General features: G+C 35.7%; 1 protein-coding gene across 1 annotated transcript in view; it reads left to right on the forward strand.

The window, feature by feature from the left end:
* The window catches only part of LOC141661339 (uncharacterized), a 52,636-nt gene that overhangs the window by 13,885 nt on the left and 17,453 nt on the right, over window positions 1–21,298 (forward strand). The window lies entirely within an intron of this gene.

Here is a 21,298-nt window from a genome sequence, read left to right on the forward strand (position 1 = left end):
ATGGGTCCATAGAATGATGGACGGGATAGCGAAAATATTTAGGCACGTGAAATGCGATGCTATAATACTTGATGTTGATATAAATACGTATATGTTTTGTTCTCCTATGACAAACCTCTATAGTTCAGAGGTAGGTTCCAAGCCAGATATTTTGTGGCAGTATATTTTTTTCATATATACAATTCTCTTCAGTTCGTTCTTTTCTCTTCTTTTCATTTCATGTAAGCTGAGAAGAACAACCCTTCCAGAAGGGGAGGTATTGCCGAATGACTATCTATCTTTGTGATAGAAGCCTAGTAGGATACCACATGTTGTTTAATTGCTTGTCAAGTACTAAAGGCTGGCCACCTTCTGTACTAACTATGCGATATAACAAGTGTTCATGATCATAGTGATCTCTCAACAAATTCCTTTACTTCTATTTGATTGATCAAATTTTGGAAAATAGAAATAACTGAAAAAGGAGTAACAAAGTGGTGGTAGTATGCGGAATGGGAACACATTCGTGATACTAAGGTTGACGTGGTTATTAAAAGGTTATAGAACGCTAACGAGCAAAAGTATAACCCGTATAATATTAGGAACGGAAGGTAGTAGCGATTACGAACTGGAAAAGAATAGGTATTGAGAAGCAAAAGTTCTAATGATAAAAGCTATAATGAGAGTCTGTGCAATAGACTTGAAAGAATTTGGAATGATCACTTAATTCGGATTGAGTTATCTTACGACAATAGATCATATGTCATTATCGAGATGTCGCCTTATGAGATCCTTGAGGGAAGATAATGTCGATCTCCCTTATGTTAGGATGAAGTTGTAGAGCGCAAGATGCTCGGACCCGCAGTAGTCCAAAGGACCAAGGATATGATAGATCTAATCAGAGGACGGCTGGTAGTAGCCCAAGATGGACATGATAAGTGTGTTGATTTGACACGAAAGGATAAAGAGTATGAAATAGGGGACCTAGTAATGTTATAGGTATCCCTTGGAAAGGATTGATGAGGTTCGGAAAGAAAGGAAAGCTAAGTCTACAATTTGTTGGACCCTTGGATATATTAAGACGTTTGGGAAGTTAGCATAGGAGCTAGCCCTACCCCCGAACCTGTAGCAAGTTCATAACGTGTTCCACGTATCAATGTTATGGAAGTGTAATTCGGATGCCAGACAAATAGAGGCATATGAGCGCATAGATATGTAACCCGACGTAACCTATATGGAGCAACCAGGAAGGGTTATAGAGTGAAAAGGGAACAAGTGCTTTGGAGAAGGGTTATCAAACTATTCAGAGTTTGATGGAAGAACCACAATGTGGGAAAATTTACTTGAGAGTTAGAAAATGTAATGCTAAGAAAGTATCCCCATTTGTTTTCTATCTGATTCCGGGACGGAATCCTTTTAAGGAGGGGAGACTGTAATAACCCCAATTTTTGAGAAATTTTGAAACCCTTATGAATAGTGTTTTTGCTGAATGAGAAAACTTTTCATGCCACACTATGTAGGGGTTCTGATATGGATATTCTGAGATTTTATTAGTACTTTATATGGGATATAAGTGTATGTAAAGATCGTCAGAATCCAAATCCGAACACTTTGATTTTTCCCGGAAATCCACTAGATACGGAAAGAATTGAGAAAAAGGTAACAGGATAAAAAGGATTTAAATTAAAGGATTATAAGAGAGGATCATAAAAAGGAATATAATGTATTGAGAAAGGTTAAGGGAACCTAAGTAATAAGATCCCGGGTATGATCCTTCAAACGATAAACGAGAACGAAAGTTAAGCGAACCGTATAACAGATCAGCGGTCATTAGGCAAACGATTAGGAAGTTAATCAAAGGGATTAGTGGGAATGATGTCATCCAACCAATAGAAAGAGGACAAGGAAGGGAGAATGACATCATGAGGATGATATAAGCATGACATGGGAAGGAAGGAGGTGTGGTTGAATGAGAACCACACAAATTCAAGGGCAAGAAGGTAATTGACTAAAGCAAGCACAAAAACCAAGCAACCAAGCCAAGCAAAAATCATTTTCATCAAAAATCAAAAGCAACCAAGGCTTTGTTCATGAAGCTCTCGGGTGGTTTTCTTAAAATTTGAAGATCCAAGCTCCTCCACTTATTATTTAGCAAGGTAATTATCTAAGCTTCCCCATGGATAGTTACATACTTCCTATAAGTTTAAGCTTCTAAATCCAAGCCAATCTTTTTCTATAAATCATCAAAGAAGATGGTGAATAGTGTTTTCAAGAACTAAAATTTGTGTTCTTGAAGTTTTGTTTAGATTAAGCTTGGATAAGGGCTTTAAAGGTGATTCCAAGCCATCCTCTTGATTCTCCACTCTCCAAGGAAGGTATAAACTACAAACCCTAGCTTTAGTTTTGAGTATTTAGGAATGGTTATGAGTAGTATAGTATATGTGAAGCATGAAACTTGTTGTTTAAGAGTTTGGGTTGGAATGGTGGTGATTGATTGTTGAAATCTTAAGATTTGGTTAAAGAATGTAGTATAGTTTAAATTCAAGTTTTAGGAGTAAGTAAATGGATTATAATGAGTTGGTTTGGGGCTGTTGTAATGTATTTTGGATGGAGTTTGGATTGGGTTGTGAATTGGGGTTGGATTGTGGTTGTTTTGAGTTGGTTTAAATTTGGGAAATCGCGTAAACATAGCCGTCGTAATGTCCGATTTACCGTAGACTGTTTTTGTTCTTAACATCAGAACCCTTGAACTCACTGCTAGGTTTTGACCATTGTCATGTTTAGATAGCTCATGTTACGAGCTTCGTTTTGATATGTAGTTCGTTCGATTCCGATGCACGGTTTAGGAGAAACGACCGTTTCAAGTAACGGCGTTTCGCGAACGAAACTTTTCCCCTCGCCTTACTTTGAAATGTAGGTTAAAGACCAAAAAGGGTTAATTAATGCATGAAACATTTATGGTAAGTGTTTTAGGCAGTTGGTAAGTCACTCGCGAAGGAATTGCTTTAAAACTCGTAAAGGTTAAATTATTAAAAATGGTGGAGCCGAGGGTACCCGAGTGACTTAAGCGAATCAGTGAGAGCAAAACAAGCGTTAGAGTCTAAGTTAGTTAAAGTATAGATTTACAAGTGACTTTGGTTTAATTCCAACTTACTTGTTGCTTAAGGTTACCAGACTCGTCCCGAGCCATTCGTAACCCCCAGTCGCTCAGGCAAGTATTCTATCCGTTATACTGTTGTTGTGATGAATACACTTGTATATGCATTATCTTGCGATAGATGCATGTTGGTTATTTAGCAAATTCTTGCGATATATTGTAGCATGTGATATGGTATATATGCATGCCTGTTTCATATTCTTGAAATATATATCTGTTGGTTCAGTTGATAATACCTATGCTAGAGGATAGCGGTAACTTGCATATACCCTTAGTATAGGGACCCAAAAGGTGAAAATATTTTCTAAACCGGGAGTCGAGGATCCCAAGTAGATTTTGTATATATGTATATATATACATATATATATTTATATATATATGGTTATAGTTTTCCAAACTATTAATCGAATAAGGTTTATTCGATAACTTGAAACTTTATTTTATTATTGAATATTATTTCGAATATTATTCGAGGGCTTATGACTCCTTTTAATTATTTATCTGAATATTATTTGAATATTCATTCGAGGACTTATGACTCTTTTATATTATTATGAATATTATTTGAATATTCATTTGAGGATCTATGACTCCGATAATGTGCTGTAATATATTCTTTATTTTATTAAAGAGTAAGGTGTTAATAATCAAACTTATTTTCGATTATTCAAATAAAGATAATACTTTCATATAAGTATATCTTTGGTTATTTAATGTTTATTTCAAGTATAAGTTTTAATACTTCTACTTCAATTATTTTTATAAAGATTATTCTTTATGGGAATATTATTTAAATAATAATATTCAGTCATTTTCTAAATATTCTGGGGACTGATTTACTTCATTAAATCAGCCTTACTCCAAACACTCTTTAAAGTATTTTCGAGTCTTCAAAATGATTTTTAAAAGTCAGAGCGGATCCCAAAACTCATTTTTTTTATATTTAAGATCTTCCTTTTTAAAGGGGATTTAAATACTCGCTCAAAACCTGTGGAATCCGGCTCTGTGGTGTATTTTATATTCGCAACGAGGTTGCAGATTTGGTAAATAAATTGATTACTTGCCCAACGTTCGGGAAGTAAGCCCATCTCATTGAGTCGGCATAAGCGACAGGCCGGGGTACGGTCTATTATTGTGTAAGTGGCTGGGTGGCAGTCCATCAACGCGTGAGGGGCCGGGGTACGGTCTAGCGCGAGGTCCTAATGCGGCCAGGGTGATGACCGGTGAGGAATTCATCCATCTACAGTAGAAAAGGTTACTTATTGGTATCTTTGCCTGATCAGCGAGATATCGGGTTTATGCCAAAATTCTTTTCCTTTCCAAAATTCATTGGATGTTTCAAACTCTGTTCATACTTTGCATAACAGAGGTTCCAGGAAATGTTTAAAGGGATATATATATGTGGATATATATATATATATCGGGGCTAAATAAAGTATCTCATAACTTTTTCATTCAATAATATTTCAAAGATTGAATCTATTCAAGTCTTATCTTGTGGTCTCATCAGTGGGATGAACTTTTGAAATTGATTATAACTTGAACGGTGATAGTTCAAGTAGTATTTGGGAATGATATAAGTGTAGTGAAGTATTTGGTAACTTCATCTTTTAAACTTATATCTAATTAATAATTGTCTTATGAATGACAAAGATTTTCAGAAAAACGTTGAGACAAGGTTAGATATATGAGATCACCTTGCAACGATATTTTTATACAGTTATACAATGGGACTTTGTGTATATTATGCATGGAAGAGGACTTCCATTACTTTGAAAAGTATATATGTATATATACTGAATATTTTGCGACTTCATCGCATTAAGATATCAAACTTGGTTCATTTCTTTTGACCAAGATTTTCATGAGTATTATGAGTAGACTCATATACTATTAATCATTATACATATTATTTTGGTGGGCTTGCTGCTCACCCTTGCTTTCTTCTTTCATCACACAACATCAGATAGATAAGATGAACAGGACCAAGCTCCCAATTCGCGATCGGATAGGAAGCGTTTCGCAGCTTCCTATAGGCATTGAAGTCACTGTAGCTGAGGTAGGGAACTACCAATAGACTAGGCTTCAACTTTTGATGTACCAGATTTATGTATATTTATGAATTGTAATAATGGCAATGAAATGTAAATTTATTCAGAACCTTTTTAAGGTGTATTGACATATAATTGTGGAATAAAACGACTTGTGATTATTTTTGGATGTTCATCTCTGAGACTATAACGTGTGGTGTGTGTGTTTATTGTGGGGTCACAGTACAGAGTAGTTGAGAAATTATTAAGATTAGGTGTTAATAAGGGAAATGGAACTCGTGACAACCCGGATCCCCGACCCCGGATCTGGGGGTGTTACAGAAATGGTATCAGAGCTAAGCGTTATAAACCTCAGAGATGATGTGACGTTAAGATAATAAGTTCACAAAGATAATAAGAACTCTTGCCAAGTTCATAGTCGGGCTACCTAACGTAGTACTGACAGTTAAAACCCTTATGGGAACCCTTATAAATATCGTGATAGGAGCGTAGTTCGTTATCGTATATGGTAGCGGGACTCCGAACCCTGAGGTTGAGGAGCAACAGCGCGATGATGTTTTATTACTAATTGGAGATCGGATTGTGGATCCGATAGAGTGTCCTAATGCAGGACCGGATGATGTTGATATTGAGGATATAGCGGTTGAGGATGTTGTCCTAGAAGGGATAGTTGTTGAGGAGGATCCCATGGAGGATCCTGACAAGATTGGATAAAGGACCACTGATGAATTGATGACCATGGTTAGGTCAACTACCAGAGGTAGGATTGGTCGATCACTACCGGAGGTTCGTTCAAGTTTGTAAAGATAGTAGCCCCCTTTAACGCGGCTTACTCGTAAGACTGAGAAGTTCGAATGGACAAAGAAATGCGAGAACAGCTTTCAAGAACTGAAGCAGAGGTTGGTGATGGCCCCTATGCTGGCGTTGCCGGATGGAAAAAGGAGATTTTGTGATTTGTAAGTGATGCTTCGCATAAGGAATTAGGGTGCTTCTTAGCACCGCAAGATAATCGCGTCTGCGTCAAGACAATTAAGGTAATATGAAATTCGATATCCCCGCCCATGAGCTTAGGCTCGTGGCAATAGTTTTACCCTAAAGATTGGAGGCACTACTTGTATGGAGAGAAGTGCGAGAATTACCTAAGCCATAAGTGCTCTAGTACATTTTCAAGTAGAAAGAGCTCAACATATGCCAGAGGAGGCAGTTAGAGCTAATCAAGAATTATGATTGGGAGATTCTTTATCATTCGGGGAAAGCCAATATGGTGGCTGATGCCCTTAGTAAAAAGGAGAGACTCAAGATGATAATGTCTTTGGGAGAAGTGATAAGAGATTTTGAGAAAATGGAAATAGAAGTGAAGGTAACCGGAGCCGGTACCTAAAAGCTGTTTGAGATTGCAATACAGCCCGAATTATTGGAAAAGGTCATATTGTGCCAGAAAAAGTTATGAGTGAAGGCAGAGAGCCAACAATTAGATAAAAGAATAATATCGAGAAAGATGATAAGGGAATAATGAGGTATTCCTATAGAATTTGGGTTCCGAAAGTTCAAGAGCGTAAGGATGAGAACTTAGATGAGAGCCATAGTTTGAGGAATAAGATTTAGAGCAAACCCTGAACGTGATAGTCAGGGAGGTCGCCATCAAGATAGAAGGAACCCATGACATAATGGAGTGGAAAATGAGGATTTTAAATTAAAAGATGACCCCAATTATGGGGAGTAGGATGGAACATTTCATACTAAGGAAACAGAAAGTCGAGTAAGGAAAGGAGACCCGAGACGGTACTCCTATACGGCAATTCATGGACCTTTCTAAAGAGAACTTAGACTATTATCCCCAACCACCACCCTGAGGAGACAGTTAGGTGAGAAATTCTTTCAGGACCTTTAAATCGCTAAGCTCTCAGAGTTCCAAGGAACAGGCTGACCCAGCCGAGGCAAGAGCCTGGCTAAAGGAAATATAGGAATCATTTGAGATTCAAAATGATTGATGAACCACAAAAGACTGTTTTTATCACTCACCCTCCTAAGAGAGAGACCACCCGCTGGTGAAAGGCCAAGGAAGGCACGGAGCAAGAGATTATAATAAACTGATTTAAGTTCAGTCAATTGTTTTCAGGAAAGTACTTCCCAAGGTTATGGAGATAATGTAAAAGCTTTAGAGCCAAAACAAAGGCAGACGAGTATGATGAATTATGAATCTAAGCTGTAAAAGTTGTTAAGATTCGTTCTAAAGACGCGAATCCAGAATGACGGGATGTTTGAAATCAATACTTATGTTGTGTTAGTTCATGAAATAATGATAAGAGAAAGGAAAATAAAAAGAAACTGAAGTGGAAAGGAATATAAAGGCAATAGAGTTTGAGGTATGATAAGGGAGTTGGGTATGAGGAAACCCTAAAGACTCGTAGCAATAGACATAGAAAAGTATGTAATCGTCAGGATGAGGGTGATTCACCATGAGTTAAAGTTGATGGTTGAAGGCATACGAGTTATGTACATTTTATCCCCTTTAAGTTGGGAGGATTCGAGGAAACCTTGAAATAGTTCGAAGGATAAATAATGAGACGCGGATAGACTGAGGAGACAAGGAAGTAAGAAATTATGAAAAATTGGATGAAGGAAGTGACCTTCAAGAATGTGAAGTGTAAGACCGGTGGCGTGATACCCAGAAAGGGAGACGCCAGGTATGAAAGATACCCCAACATTGAGGTGACTGTTGAGATAAACAACAAAAGTAAATAAGGAATTATTAAGAAGAAGTTCATGTTGAACATGACCAATATCTTCCAGAACATCCATGTTATCATTACCAAATCAGGAAAGACAAGCGGATAACCGTTGTTATCTTTTGGAGGCCATATGGATTGACCTTAATTTGAATAAGGATGCTATTATGAAGTTAGGTATAGACTATCGAGGTGGAAATGATTGAACAAGATACCCTTATCAGGGATATATGACTTTATTTATCCATGGAAGGATGCTTGTACCTTTTTAGAGGTGGAATTAAGGATAGAACATCGGTAACTTAAAACGAATCCTAGGGGAATGCATAAAGGTTGGCATTTCACCCTTAATAGGGATAGTATGAGTTTTGACAGTATGAATTGGAAAGGGTTAAGGTAATAATAACCTTTAAGGATCAGTGGAGAAATTTTTCAGAAGTAAATAGACAATGGTTCTAGTATCAGTAAATGGTATTTGATATGCCCTGTATATAGGGAATACAGGAGGAACGATTGAAGGATAACCTTAGAGGTTTTACAAGGAGAAGGGAAATATTCGAAATTCTCAAGAATAAAAATGTTGATAAAGGAAATATGACATAATTATAATGTTGCCAAGTGGGGCACGTGTTAAACCACGAGAAAGTATGGATCGAACCAGTAATGGTCGAAATTGTTCTAGGCAATTAGGACTTAAGATAAAAGATGTTCTAAGTATAATTGAGAGTCAGTCGTGACAGTGATTAACCTCTAAAGACTGAGGCAATAACTTATGGAAAAATGGTGATTTTTTTTTTACTCATCAGATTTTAAGGAATACATCTTCACAAAAGCAGTGATTGAAATAAGGTAGAAAATTTATTTGGAGGTGGTTAAAATGACATTGACTATAAGGAAATTTTAATATCAGGAAAGGCCAAAGAGGTGGACGACACTTTAAAGGTAAGAGGATAATTATAGGCGCTTGTGCCAGAGGAATACAGTGATGATGATTAAAATTGTGAAGGTTGTATTATGGTTTGGAAGATTGACATTCCTTCTGATGATTGTGCAATACCCAACCGTAATAGTAGTTGGTAAAAGTTTAATTCGTGTAATCGCCATGAACGGGCTATCTATCTTAGGAGGTCCTATCTTGGGATAAGCCAGGACCATGTTTCCAAAAGGACTAGACGAACCTTTGAGTTAAGTCTTCTATTTAAGGCATATGATTAAGAATGGTATTAACCTGCTATCGTTGCTTTGATTGAAACTCTTCTGCAATTTTTATCTGCTTCACGTCATGAATGTACATCAGGATCAGGAGTGTTCTTCATGAATCAAGAACGGTGATCATGTTACCTCCTTAGAAGAATTCGATATGATATGAATGGACTCCGTATGGTTAGCTATTAAAACTTCATGGAAAACGAATGACTACAGTAGGTCAACGGTGGGCCATAGTAATGTAGGAATGATTCTGCGAGTAATGAGCTGATTACAACCATGAGAGTTGTATTGGAATGGGTGTTGAGATTGAGCACCACTAATCGGGTCGTGGTAGTGTATAAGTTATCATTGATAGACTAATTAAGTAGAGTATCTACCTAGTGAATTATTATTCTTTCTTATCAATAGAGAGTCGTATTATTATACGAGGAAGGTTGCGGTGCAAGCATAGAATTCAAGTAACGATGATGTCTAGAATGAGATCCCAGATTCGATTTTCGATGTCGAGGGAGTTTCAAAGGTAATTGTGTATAAGCTCGAGGAAGAGCATGGGTCCATAGAATGATGGACGGGATAGCGAAAATATTTAGGCACGTGAAATGCGATGCTATAATACTTGATGTTGATATAAATACGTATATGTTTTGTTCTCCTATGACAAACCTCTATAGTTCAGAGGTAGGTTCCAAGCCAGATATTTTGTGGCAGTATATTTTTTTCATATATACAATTCTCTTCAGTTCGTTCTTTTCTCTTCTTTTCATTTCATGTAAGCTGAGAAGAACAACCCTTCCAGAAGGGGAGGTATTGCCGAATGACTATCTATCTTTGTGATAGAAGCCTAGTAGGATACCACATGTTGTTTAATTGCTTGTCAAGTACTAAAGGCTGGCCACCTTCTGTACTAACTATGCGATATAACAAGTGTTCATGATCATAGTGATCTCTCAACAAATTCCTTTACTTCTATTTGATTGATCAAATTTTGGAAAATAGAAATAACTGAAAAAGGAGTAACAAAGTGGTGGTAGTATGCGGAATGGGAACACATTCGTGATACTAAGGTTGACGTGGTTATTAAAAGGTTATAGAACGCTAACGAGCAAAAGTATAACCCGTATAATATTAGGAACGGAAGGTAGTAGCGATTACGAACTGGAAAAGAATAGGTATTGAGAAGCAAAAGTTCTAATGATAAAAGCTATAATGAGAGTCTGTGCAATAGACTTGAAAGAATTTGGAATGATCACTTAATTCGGATTGAGTTATCTTACGACAATAGATCATATGTCATTATCGAGATGTCGCCTTATGAGATCCTTGAGGGAAGATAATGTCGATCTCCCTTATGTTAGGATGAAGTTGTAGAGCGCAAGATGCTCGGACCCGCAGTAGTCCAAAGGACCAAGGATATGATAGATCTAATCAGAGGACGGCTGGTAGTAGCCCAAGATGGACATGATAAGTGTGTTGATTTGACACGAAAGGATAAAGAGTATGAAATAGGGGACCTAGTAATGTTATAGGTATCCCTTGGAAAGGATTGATGAGGTTCGGAAAGAAAGGAAAGCTAAGTCTACAATTTGTTGGACCCTTGGATATATTAAGACGTTTGGGAAGTTAGCATAGGAGCTAGCCCTACCCCCGAACCTGTAGCAAGTTCATAACGTGTTCCACGTATCAATGTTATGGAAGTGTAATTCGGATGCCAGACAAATAGAGGCATATGAGCGCATAGATATGTAACCCGACGTAACCTATATGGAGCAACCAGGAAGGGTTATAGAGTGAAAAGGGAACAAGTGCTTTGGAGAAGGGTTATCAAACTATTCAGAGTTTGATGGAAGAACCACAATGTGGGAAAATTTACTTGAGAGTTAGAAAATGTAATGCTAAGAAAGTATCCCCATTTGTTTTCTATCTGATTCCGGGACGGAATCCTTTTAAGGAGGGGAGACTGTAATAACCCCAATTTTTGAGAAATTTTGAAACCCTTATGAATAGTGTTTTTGCTGAATGAGAAAACTTTTCATGCCACACTATGTAGGGGTTCTGATATGGATATTCTGAGATTTTATTAGTACTTTATATGGGATATAAGTGTATGTAAAGATCGTCAGAATCCAAATCCGAACACTTTGATTTTTCCCGGAAATCCACTAGATACGGAAAGAATTGAGAAAAAGGTAACAGGATAAAAAGGATTTAAATTAAAGGATTATAAGAGAGGATCATAAAAAGGAATATAATGTATTGAGAAAGGTTAAGGGAACCTAAGTAATAAGATCCCGGGTATGATCCTTCAAACGATAAACGAGAACGAAAGTTAAGCGAACCGTATAACAGATCAGCGGTCATTAGGCAAACGATTAGGAAGTTAATCAAAGGGATTAGTGGGAATGATGTCATCCAACCAATAGAAAGAGGACAAGGAAGGGAGAATGACATCATGAGGATGATATAAGCATGACATGGGAAGGAAGGAGGTGTGGTTGAATGAGAACCACACAAATTCAAGGGCAAGAAGGTAATTGACTAAAGCAAGCACAAAAACCAAGCAACCAAGCCAAGCAAAAATCATTTTCATCAAAAATCAAAAGCAACCAAGGCTTTGTTCATGAAGCTCTCGGGTGGTTTTCTTAAAATTTGAAGATCCAAGCTCCTCCACTTATTATTTAGCAAGGTAATTATCTAAGCTTCCCCATGGATAGTTACATACTTCCTATAAGTTTAAGCTTCTAAATCCAAGCCAATCTTTTTCTATAAATCATCAAAGAAGATGGTGAATAGTGTTTTCAAGAACTAAAATTTGTGTTCTTGAAGTTTTGTTTAGATTAAGCTTGGATAAGGGCTTTAAAGGTGATTCCAAGCCATCCTCTTGATTCTCCACTCTCCAAGGAAGGTATAAACTACAAACCCTAGCTTTAGTTTTGAGTATTTAGGAATGGTTATGAGTAGTATAGTATATGTGAAGCATGAAACTTGTTGTTTAAGAGTTTGGGTTGGAATGGTGGTGATTGATTGTTGAAATCTTAAGATTTGGTTAAAGAATGTAGTATAGTTTAAATTCAAGTTTTAGGAGTAAGTAAATGGATTATAATGAGTTGGTTTGGGGCTGTTGTAATGTATTTTGGATGGAGTTTGGATTGGGTTGTGAATTGGGGTTGGATTGTGGTTGTTTTGAGTTGGTTTAAATTTGGGAAATCGCGTAAACATAGCCGTCGTAATGTCCGATTTACCGTAGACTGTTTTTGTTCTTAACATCAGAACCCTTGAACTCACTGCTAGGTTTTGACCATTGTTATGTTTAGATAGCTCATGTTACGAGCTTCGTTTTGATATGTAGTTCGTTCGATTCCGATGCACGGTTTAGGAGAAACGACCGTTTCAAGTAACGGCGTTTCGCGAACGAAACTTTTCCCCTCGCCTTACTTTGAAATGTAGGTTAAAGACCAAAAAGGGTTAATTAATGCATGAAACATTTATGGTAAGTGTTTTAGGCAGTTGGTAAGTCACTCGCGAAGGAATTGCTTTAAAACTCGTAAAGGTTAAATTATTAAAAATGGTGGAGCCGAGGGTACCCGAGTGACTTAAGCGAATCAGTGAGAGCAAAACAAGCGTTAGAGTCTAAGTTAGTTAAAGTATAGATTTACAAGTGACTTTGGTTTAATTCCAACTTACTTGTTGCTTAAGGTTACCAGACTCGTCCCGAGCCATTCGTAACCCCCAGTCGCTCAGGCAAGTATTCTATCCGTTATACTGTTGTTGTGATGAATACACTTGTATATGCATTATCTTGCGATAGATGCATGTTGGTTATTTAGCAAATTCTTGCGATATATTGTAGCATGTGATATGGTATATATGCATGCCTGTTTCATATTCTTGAAATATATATCTGTTGGTTCAGTTGATAATACCTATGCTAGAGGATAGCGGTAACTTGCATATACCCTTAGTATAGGGACCCAAAAGGTGAAAATATTTTCTAAACCGGGAGTCGAGGATCCCAAGTAGATTTTGTATATATGTATATATATACATATATATATTTATATATATATGGTTATAGTTTTCCAAACTATTAATCGAATAAGGTTTATTCGATAACTTGAAACTTTATTTTATTATTGAATATTATTTCGAATATTATTCGAGGGCTTATGACTCCTTTTAATTATTTATCTGAATATTATTTGAATATTCATTCGAGGACTTATGACTCTTTTATATTATTATGAATATTATTTGAATATTCATTTGAGGATCTATGACTCCGATAATGTGCTGTAATATATTCTTTATTTTATTAAAGAGTAAGGTGTTAATAATCAAACTTATTTTCGATTATTCAAATAAAGATAATACTTTCATATAAGTATATCTTTGGTTATTTAATGTTTATTTCAAGTATAAGTTTTAATACTTCTACTTCAATTATTTTTATAAAGATTATTCTTTATGGGAATATTATTTAAATAATAATATTCAGTCATTTTCTAAATATTCTGGGGACTGATTTACTTCATTAAATCAGCCTTACTCCAAACACTCTTTAAAGTATTTTCGAGTCTTCAAAATGATTTTTAAAAGTCAGAGCGGATCCCAAAACTCATTTTTTTTATATTTAAGATCTTCCTTTTTAAAGGGGATTTAAATACTCGCTCAAAACCTGTGGAATCCGGCTCTGTGGTGTATTTTATATTCGCAACGAGGTTGCAGATTTGGTAAATGAATTGATTACTTGCCCAACGTTCGGGAAGTAAGCCCATCTCATTGAGTCGGCATAAGCGACAGGCCGGGGTACGGTCTATTATTGTGTAAGTGGCTGGGTGGCAGTCCATCAACGCGTGAGGGGCCGGGGTACGGTCTAGCGCGAGGTCCTAATGCGTCCAGGGTGATGACCGGTGAGGAATTCATCCATCTACAGTAGAAAAGGTTACTTATTGGTATCTTTGCCTGATCAGCGAGATATCGGGTTTATGCCAAAATTCTTTTCCTTTCCAAAATTCATTGGATGTTTCAAACTCTGTTCATACTTTGCATAACAGAGGTTCCAGGAAATGTTTAAAGGGATATATATATGTGGATATATATATATATCGGGGCTAAATAAAGTATCTCATAACTTTTTCATTCAATAATATTTCAAAGATTGAATCTATTCAAGTCTTATCTTGTGGTCTTATCAGTGGGATGAACTTTTAAAATTGATTATAACTTGAACGGTGGTAGTTCAAGTAGTATTTGGGAATGATATAAGTGTAGTGAAGTATTTGGTAACTTCATCTTTTAAACTTATATCTAATTAATAATTGTCTTATGAATGACAAAGATTTTCAGAAAAACGTTGAGACAAGGTTAGATATATGAGATCACCTTGCAACGATATTTTTATACAGTTATACAATGGGACTTTGTGTATATTATGCATGGAAGAGGACTTCCATTACTTTGAAAAGTATATATGTATATATACTGAATATTTTGCGACTTCATCGCATTAAGATATCAAACTTGGTTCATTTCTTTTGACCAAGATTTTCATGAGTATTATGAGTAGACTCATATACTATTAATCATTATACATATTATTTTGGTGGGCTTGCTGCTCACCCTTGCTTTCTTCTTTCATCACACAACATCAGATAGATAAGATGAACAGGACCAAGCTCCCAATTCGCGATCGGATAGGAAGCGTTTCGCAGCTTCCTATAGGCATTGAAGTCACTGTAGCTGAGGTAGGGAACTACCAATAGACTAGGCTTCAACTTTTGATGTACCAGATTTATGTATATTTATGAATTGTAATAATGGCAATGAAATGTAAATTTATTCAGAACCTTTTTAAGGTGTATTGACATATAATTGTGGAATAAAACGACTTGTGATTATTTTTGGATGTTCATCTCTGAGACTATAACGTGTGGTGTGTGTGTTTATTGTGGGGTCACAGTACAGAGTAGTTGAGAAATTATTAAGATTGGGTGTTAATAAGGGAAATGGAACTCGTGACAACCCGGATCCCCGACCCCGGATCTGGGGGTGTTACAGTATATGCAAGAATTTTCAAAGGTAACTGATATGGAAAAATGGAATATAATTCACTATTCTAAATTTAGAATAGGGGAAAACTTGCCTTGCGCGTACTTAACCTGGTTCAACTCACCGCCTTCGGTCTCTAGCTTGATCTGCCTTGTTGACACTGAACCAATCATAGAAAGATACTCATTTAGATAATTTACTACATACGCGTACCTCGAATTGATACTACGCAACCCTATCAATATACCCATGCATTTATATCTCACTCGCATATATACATATATAATTATATAGCACATAAGGTTCACATAACCATGTAAAGCACATAGCACATAAGACACATAATTGATTTTTGGACTTATAAATATTTTTAGAATCGATACTAGACTCATACCTGTATTAACTAATCCTATTTGATTTTATTATAATTTTTCAGGATTTATTTGACTCAATTCTACCTCTATTAAGGCGTATAAACAATTAACTAACACAAGATCACTCTCTTCCGGAAGAAATTATGACTTATAATTATTTTTAATGGATTCGTTTCATTTTTCTGAGTCTAGAGGTCTTCGTTTTACTCAAATCGGACTTACGGTTTAATTATTATGAATTAAACAAGATTTAATTAATTAATAATTAATTATAAATAATTAATTATAATTAAATAATACTTAATTATATTTTTAAATATTTAATTAATATTTATTGTATTTTAAAATAATTAATCCCGAATTATTAGGATTACTTACAATTTATTACAATTATTTATAAATTTTTATTACTTACTTGATTAGATCGATTATTTACAAATAATCAATCGATATAATTAGCTGATACGTTATTTATCGAATCAGTACTTATTACTCGAATTATAATCTGACTCAGGATCAATTACTCGTATAAATACGAGCTACTCACAATCCTTGCATATCTATTGAACCATTATTAGCTTGTACGATTTATTAATCAATTGACGATCGGGATTTAATTATTCGATACATATAATTATTACGACACTCTTCGAATAAATATCGCTCGATTAATAATTCTAACTTAACGAATCACGATGCGAATAGGTACGAGTTACTCGGAATATTTAACTAATTAACAAATTATTATTCGTATTATTCGATTACTTTTAATACTTATTTATTAATTAACCACCTAATTCTTAATTAATTACCTAATTATTAACTAATTATTACTTAAATTCGAATTCCTAAATTAATAAAATAATTTAGAAATTAATTATAATATTTTTCAGAATTTAAAATTGATTTTTAATTGATTTATAGAATTAATAAAACTAATTTTGATTTTATAAAATATAAATAAATAATTTAATAATCCAGAAACATGAAACTGGGACAGGTTTTCAGGTTTGGGGGATCAAACCCCGGGTCGAAACCGGGTTGGAAACCGGGTTGAACCCGGCTCTTCAAGAACACGGCCAAGCTGCCCAGAATCCGGCGATAGTGGCCGGTTCCGGCAACTTTTCGGCGAGCAATTTCTCAGCTTCCACACCACCTTTCTGCAAGGTTATTGTCCCATTCGATTCCATGTGACTACAACAACACCATCATGTCGTCCTCTCTCGTCCCCGTTGTCCCAGTCGTCTTCTCCGGCCAGAAACAGAGCAACGGCCGACGAGTAACAGCAGAATCCGACGAGCTCAGTTTTCAGGGTCAAAACACAACCGTTTGATTCGTTTCTTGGTGGTTTTCATTCAAAATCACTCCAGGAACACAATCATATCAATAACATCATCTAATAACTCCGAGAACGATTTCTCCGATCACACCAAGCAATTTTCCGGTCAAATACTAAACTAACAGATTCGTACATGAAAAATTATAAATAAAATACCAAAATAAAGCTTATCACTTGTATAATCTAACCCCAATAACCAAAATAACCTCAGATTCATGTAACTTCAAAAATGAATCAAAATAAAATTGTAAAAACTTGAAACTAAGAACTACTATCTAGAACATAACTCTGATCAATTAAATAGCACAAATCAATTGTAAACAAGTACAAGAAACTATACCAAACATCAAAATCAACCCAGAACCCCAGAATCAAAAACCTCCAATTTCAGTTCAAGAACCCTAAAATACGAATTGAAAATCTAGGCAACAAAACATGAAATTGATGGTATGAATAAAAATAGAGATCAAGAGCTTTGTTTTGGTTACTCACATGATTGATTTGGATAACAAAATCACTCCCAAATCTGTGATTGAAGCTCTCTGGATGTTCTTCACCCCCAAAATCAATTTCTTAATTTCTGATTTTTAATTATAATTAACTGAATAATTAACAATAAATCTGGTATTTATATTTATGAAAATAATACCCCTAAATAAAATTAAAGGTCTAATTACACATCTAATAAAAATATTTGACCCCAATTTTTATAATTTTTGGGTATTAATAATAAATTTTTAAATATCCAATAAATACAAAATTAATGTCAAAAATTCCCAAAAATTATGAATATTACAAAAATGCAAAGAAAAATGATGTATGATAATTTCATGATCATATAAAAATAAAAATATGATTTTTGTGGGGTTTTAGGTACCCGAAGAGGTCCGAAAAGTCATTTTTCACGAAAAAGGTAAATTTGTAAAACGTCTAGGGGTTCAAAATATCGATATGGTATAGGTTGTTTTTGGCAAAATAGGGCCAATAATTTTGGTTTAGATACGGGTTTTTTAAACACTGTTTGAGCTGTACGGGTTTTGATATAAAATATATAACTTGCGATAAAACACTGAGAAGGAAACGGTTGATACCTTGTTGGTTGTAGAAGCTGAGGAACAACCAATGGTAAGGGTTGGATCATTGTGTTTGGTTAATGTTGTGCAGGTTATTAAAGATGTTCTAAGTGCGGGGGTGTCGTACGAAATAATGTAGTATTTGTTGGAGGCTAGCAGGAGAGTGTAAGAAGTCTTCACAATTGGGCGACCAGCGCCTAGGTTGGCTTAATTGTTTGGGAAATAGGCGACAAGTGGGTGATCAGATTCTTGGATGATGGGTAACAAAGTCAGGCCGGTGAGAGGCATGCGAAAACACTGATTTGGTTTGTTTGCATCATTCAAGTTAGTTGGGTGACTTCACAAAATGGGCAGCAACATCATAGCCTCTAAGGGGAGCTAGCATCGAGGCGCTTGATTGGGTTGTTGACATGGTGAAGGCAGAATCGAGGACGGTCATGAAGTTGAGGCAAAACTCAAGTCAATGAGGACATTGACTCAAGTGGTATGGGAGGGTTTGTAAGACTTCTTGGCTTAGCATGAGTCAGGGAATCTGAGTTAGATGAGACGTCGCCCGACGATATGCAAGGCGATTGGGCTTGCCGACTCTTAGTCGGCGACAACTGTGCGCGCAGTTTGCCTAGTTGGGTTATAAACAAAATATGACATCAAAAAGAAAATGATAACACTCGAAATCTATTTGCATGTACACTTTACAAATTAGTTCTTTCTATTTTTTATCTCGGTATCTATTAAGACACTATTCTCTTTTTGTTAAACTAGTTATTTCTCCAAAAAATAATGCAAACTTAATGAGACCTTTATCAAAGGAGGAAATACCATGTGGCACTCAAACAGATGCATCCTTGTAAAGCTTCGGCCCTGGATGGTATGTATACTATTTTGTATCAGAGATTTTGGCATATTGTTGGTAGTGATGTTGCTTCATTTGTTTGCAATATTCTTTATGGTGTTACGTCATCGGGTCATATAAATGGAACAAACATTGTTATGATACAAAAAGTGAAAACTCCAAAAGAGATGGCTTAGTTTCGCCCTGTCAACCTATGCAATGTGCTATACAAATTAGTCTCAAAAGCTTTGGTCATGCGTTTAAAAAGAAATCCTACCCGGAATTGTGACAGAAAATCAAAGTGCCTTTGTGTCGGGACATTTGATTACGGATAATGTGTTGATAGCACTTGAGGTATTCCATACCATGAAGAACAGAAGTTCTAGTCGCAGAGGTTTAATGTCTATGAAAATGAATATGAGTAAAGTATATGACAGAGAACGTACTATTTTAAAATGGATTGATAGATATCCTGATTTTTTTTGGTAGATCGAAAGATATAGAGAGGAAATCTATCAAGAATAAGGGGAAATCCCCTATTTATATCTTGTTGTTTTTCAAACTTTAGCTTTTACACAAAAAAAGCAGGTCATTTCTATACTATCAATTCTATACTAGAGGGAGAGTTTCACTAACTTTCTGATTGTGGACAGAAAGGGAAAATGAGGAAAATTCATATGAAATTCGACTCGGAAGATTCACGGCTTAGGTCGTACATCTACGGCCAATTTGCGGTAGAAGAAAAGGTTCCATCAGAATAATTATTTATTTTAGGATACCCTCGTCTCCTCTTTTTTTTAAAGAGGGGGGATTTCTTAAAAAACTGTTGCTATCTATGGGGTTTGATGGGAGATGGATAAATCTGGTGATGAAATATGTAACATCGGTGACTTATTCTTTTATTATTGATGGAGGAATATGTGGGAAAGTAACTCCAACTTGAGGCATTCGCCAAGGTGATCCTTTATCGTCGTACTTGTTTATTCTTGTTGCATATGCTTTTTCCTGTATGTTAAAAAGCAAGGTTAAAGATCGGAATCTACATAGAGCAAAGGCTAGTCGTCAAGGTCTAGAAATTTCACATATGCTTTTTGCAGATATAGCTTGATCTTTGCAAGAGCGAACCAACAAAAATTCTCAATTATTGTTAATATAGTCAACCAATATGAAACAACATCCTATCAAAAAATTAATTATTAAAAGTCGGAAGTCTCGTTTAGCATAGGGATAAGCACATAAAAGAAAGAGGAGTTGACGACTTTTTTGAATATGCGCAAAGTGGAGGGGCTTGAAAATACCCGTGCATTCCAACAATTATTGGAAGGTCAAAAAAAGTAGTTTGTTTAAGCTTTATTGGACATGATTTGAAAGAAGATATAAGGTTGTAAGGAAAAACTTCTTTCAAGAACATGAGAAAAAATACTTCTGAAAGCGATCATTCAAGCAATACCAACCTACTTGATGATAATCTATAAATTTTCGAGGAATATAATAGATGAAATACAAGATGCCATGGCACGATTTTGGTGGGGACATACGGGTACACATAAAAAGATTCACTGGAAAAGTTGGGATTCAATGTGCTCTCCAAGCTGAAGATCTCGATGTCTTTAATGATGCTTTGTTAAAAAGGCAAGCCCGTTGCTTGGTTCAAAGTCCTGATAATTTATTGGAGTTATGATAGTGAAATATTACCCATATAAATCTTTCTTATATGCGTAATTGGGGTACCCTGCAAGCTATTCTTGGAAAAATATATGAAGTTCTAAGGCTTTATTGAAAGAAGGTCTAATATGGAGGGTTGGAAATGGATACAACATAAATATCTTGAAAGAATCATGATTACCAGAAAAACAAGGGCACAACGTAACAAGTCCAGAGGTGGAAAATATCTCTACTATCCAAGAATTAATTGACCTGAATTGTATGGAATGGAAAGAAGACTTAATAAATCCGTTTTTCAACGAGATAAATGAAATATGCATATTGGCGATTCCGCTTAGCTCGAGAAAATCAAAAGATGAACTTAGTTGGGCATTGTCTTCGAATGGGAAATACTCTATAAAAACATCTTACACGCCGGGAAAAAATTGTGATTTGGATAATTTTAATCAAGTGTGGGTGGAAATATGGGGAATGGATATAATTTCGAAAGGCGAAGCATTTTATGTGACGCTTATGTACTGGTACTAGGGCTGCCCATGGGTTGTCCAACCCGCTCAAACTGAACCAACCCAACCCTTAATTTGGTCGACTAAACCGACCCATTCTGGATCGTGGGTTAATTGGGTTGTTTTTTAGTTGGGCCGTTTATTATGGGTTGGGTCAAAATTTTGATAAATAAAACCTTAACCCAACCCAACCCATTTTAGTACTAGTTTCCTTCGTAGTCCAGCTATCTGTTTGTGTTATTTGCTCTACGGACCCCATGCCAAAGTATAATTGATAAAGAACCCTTAAATAAATTATAAACAAACAGTTCTTGATTCGTTCTTAGGATGTACTAGGGG

The sequence above is a fragment of the Apium graveolens genome, chromosome 5 (assembly GCF_009905375.1).
Source record: "Apium graveolens cultivar Ventura chromosome 5, ASM990537v1, whole genome shotgun sequence".
NCBI lineage: Eukaryota > Viridiplantae > Streptophyta > Magnoliopsida > Apiales > Apiaceae > Apium > Apium graveolens.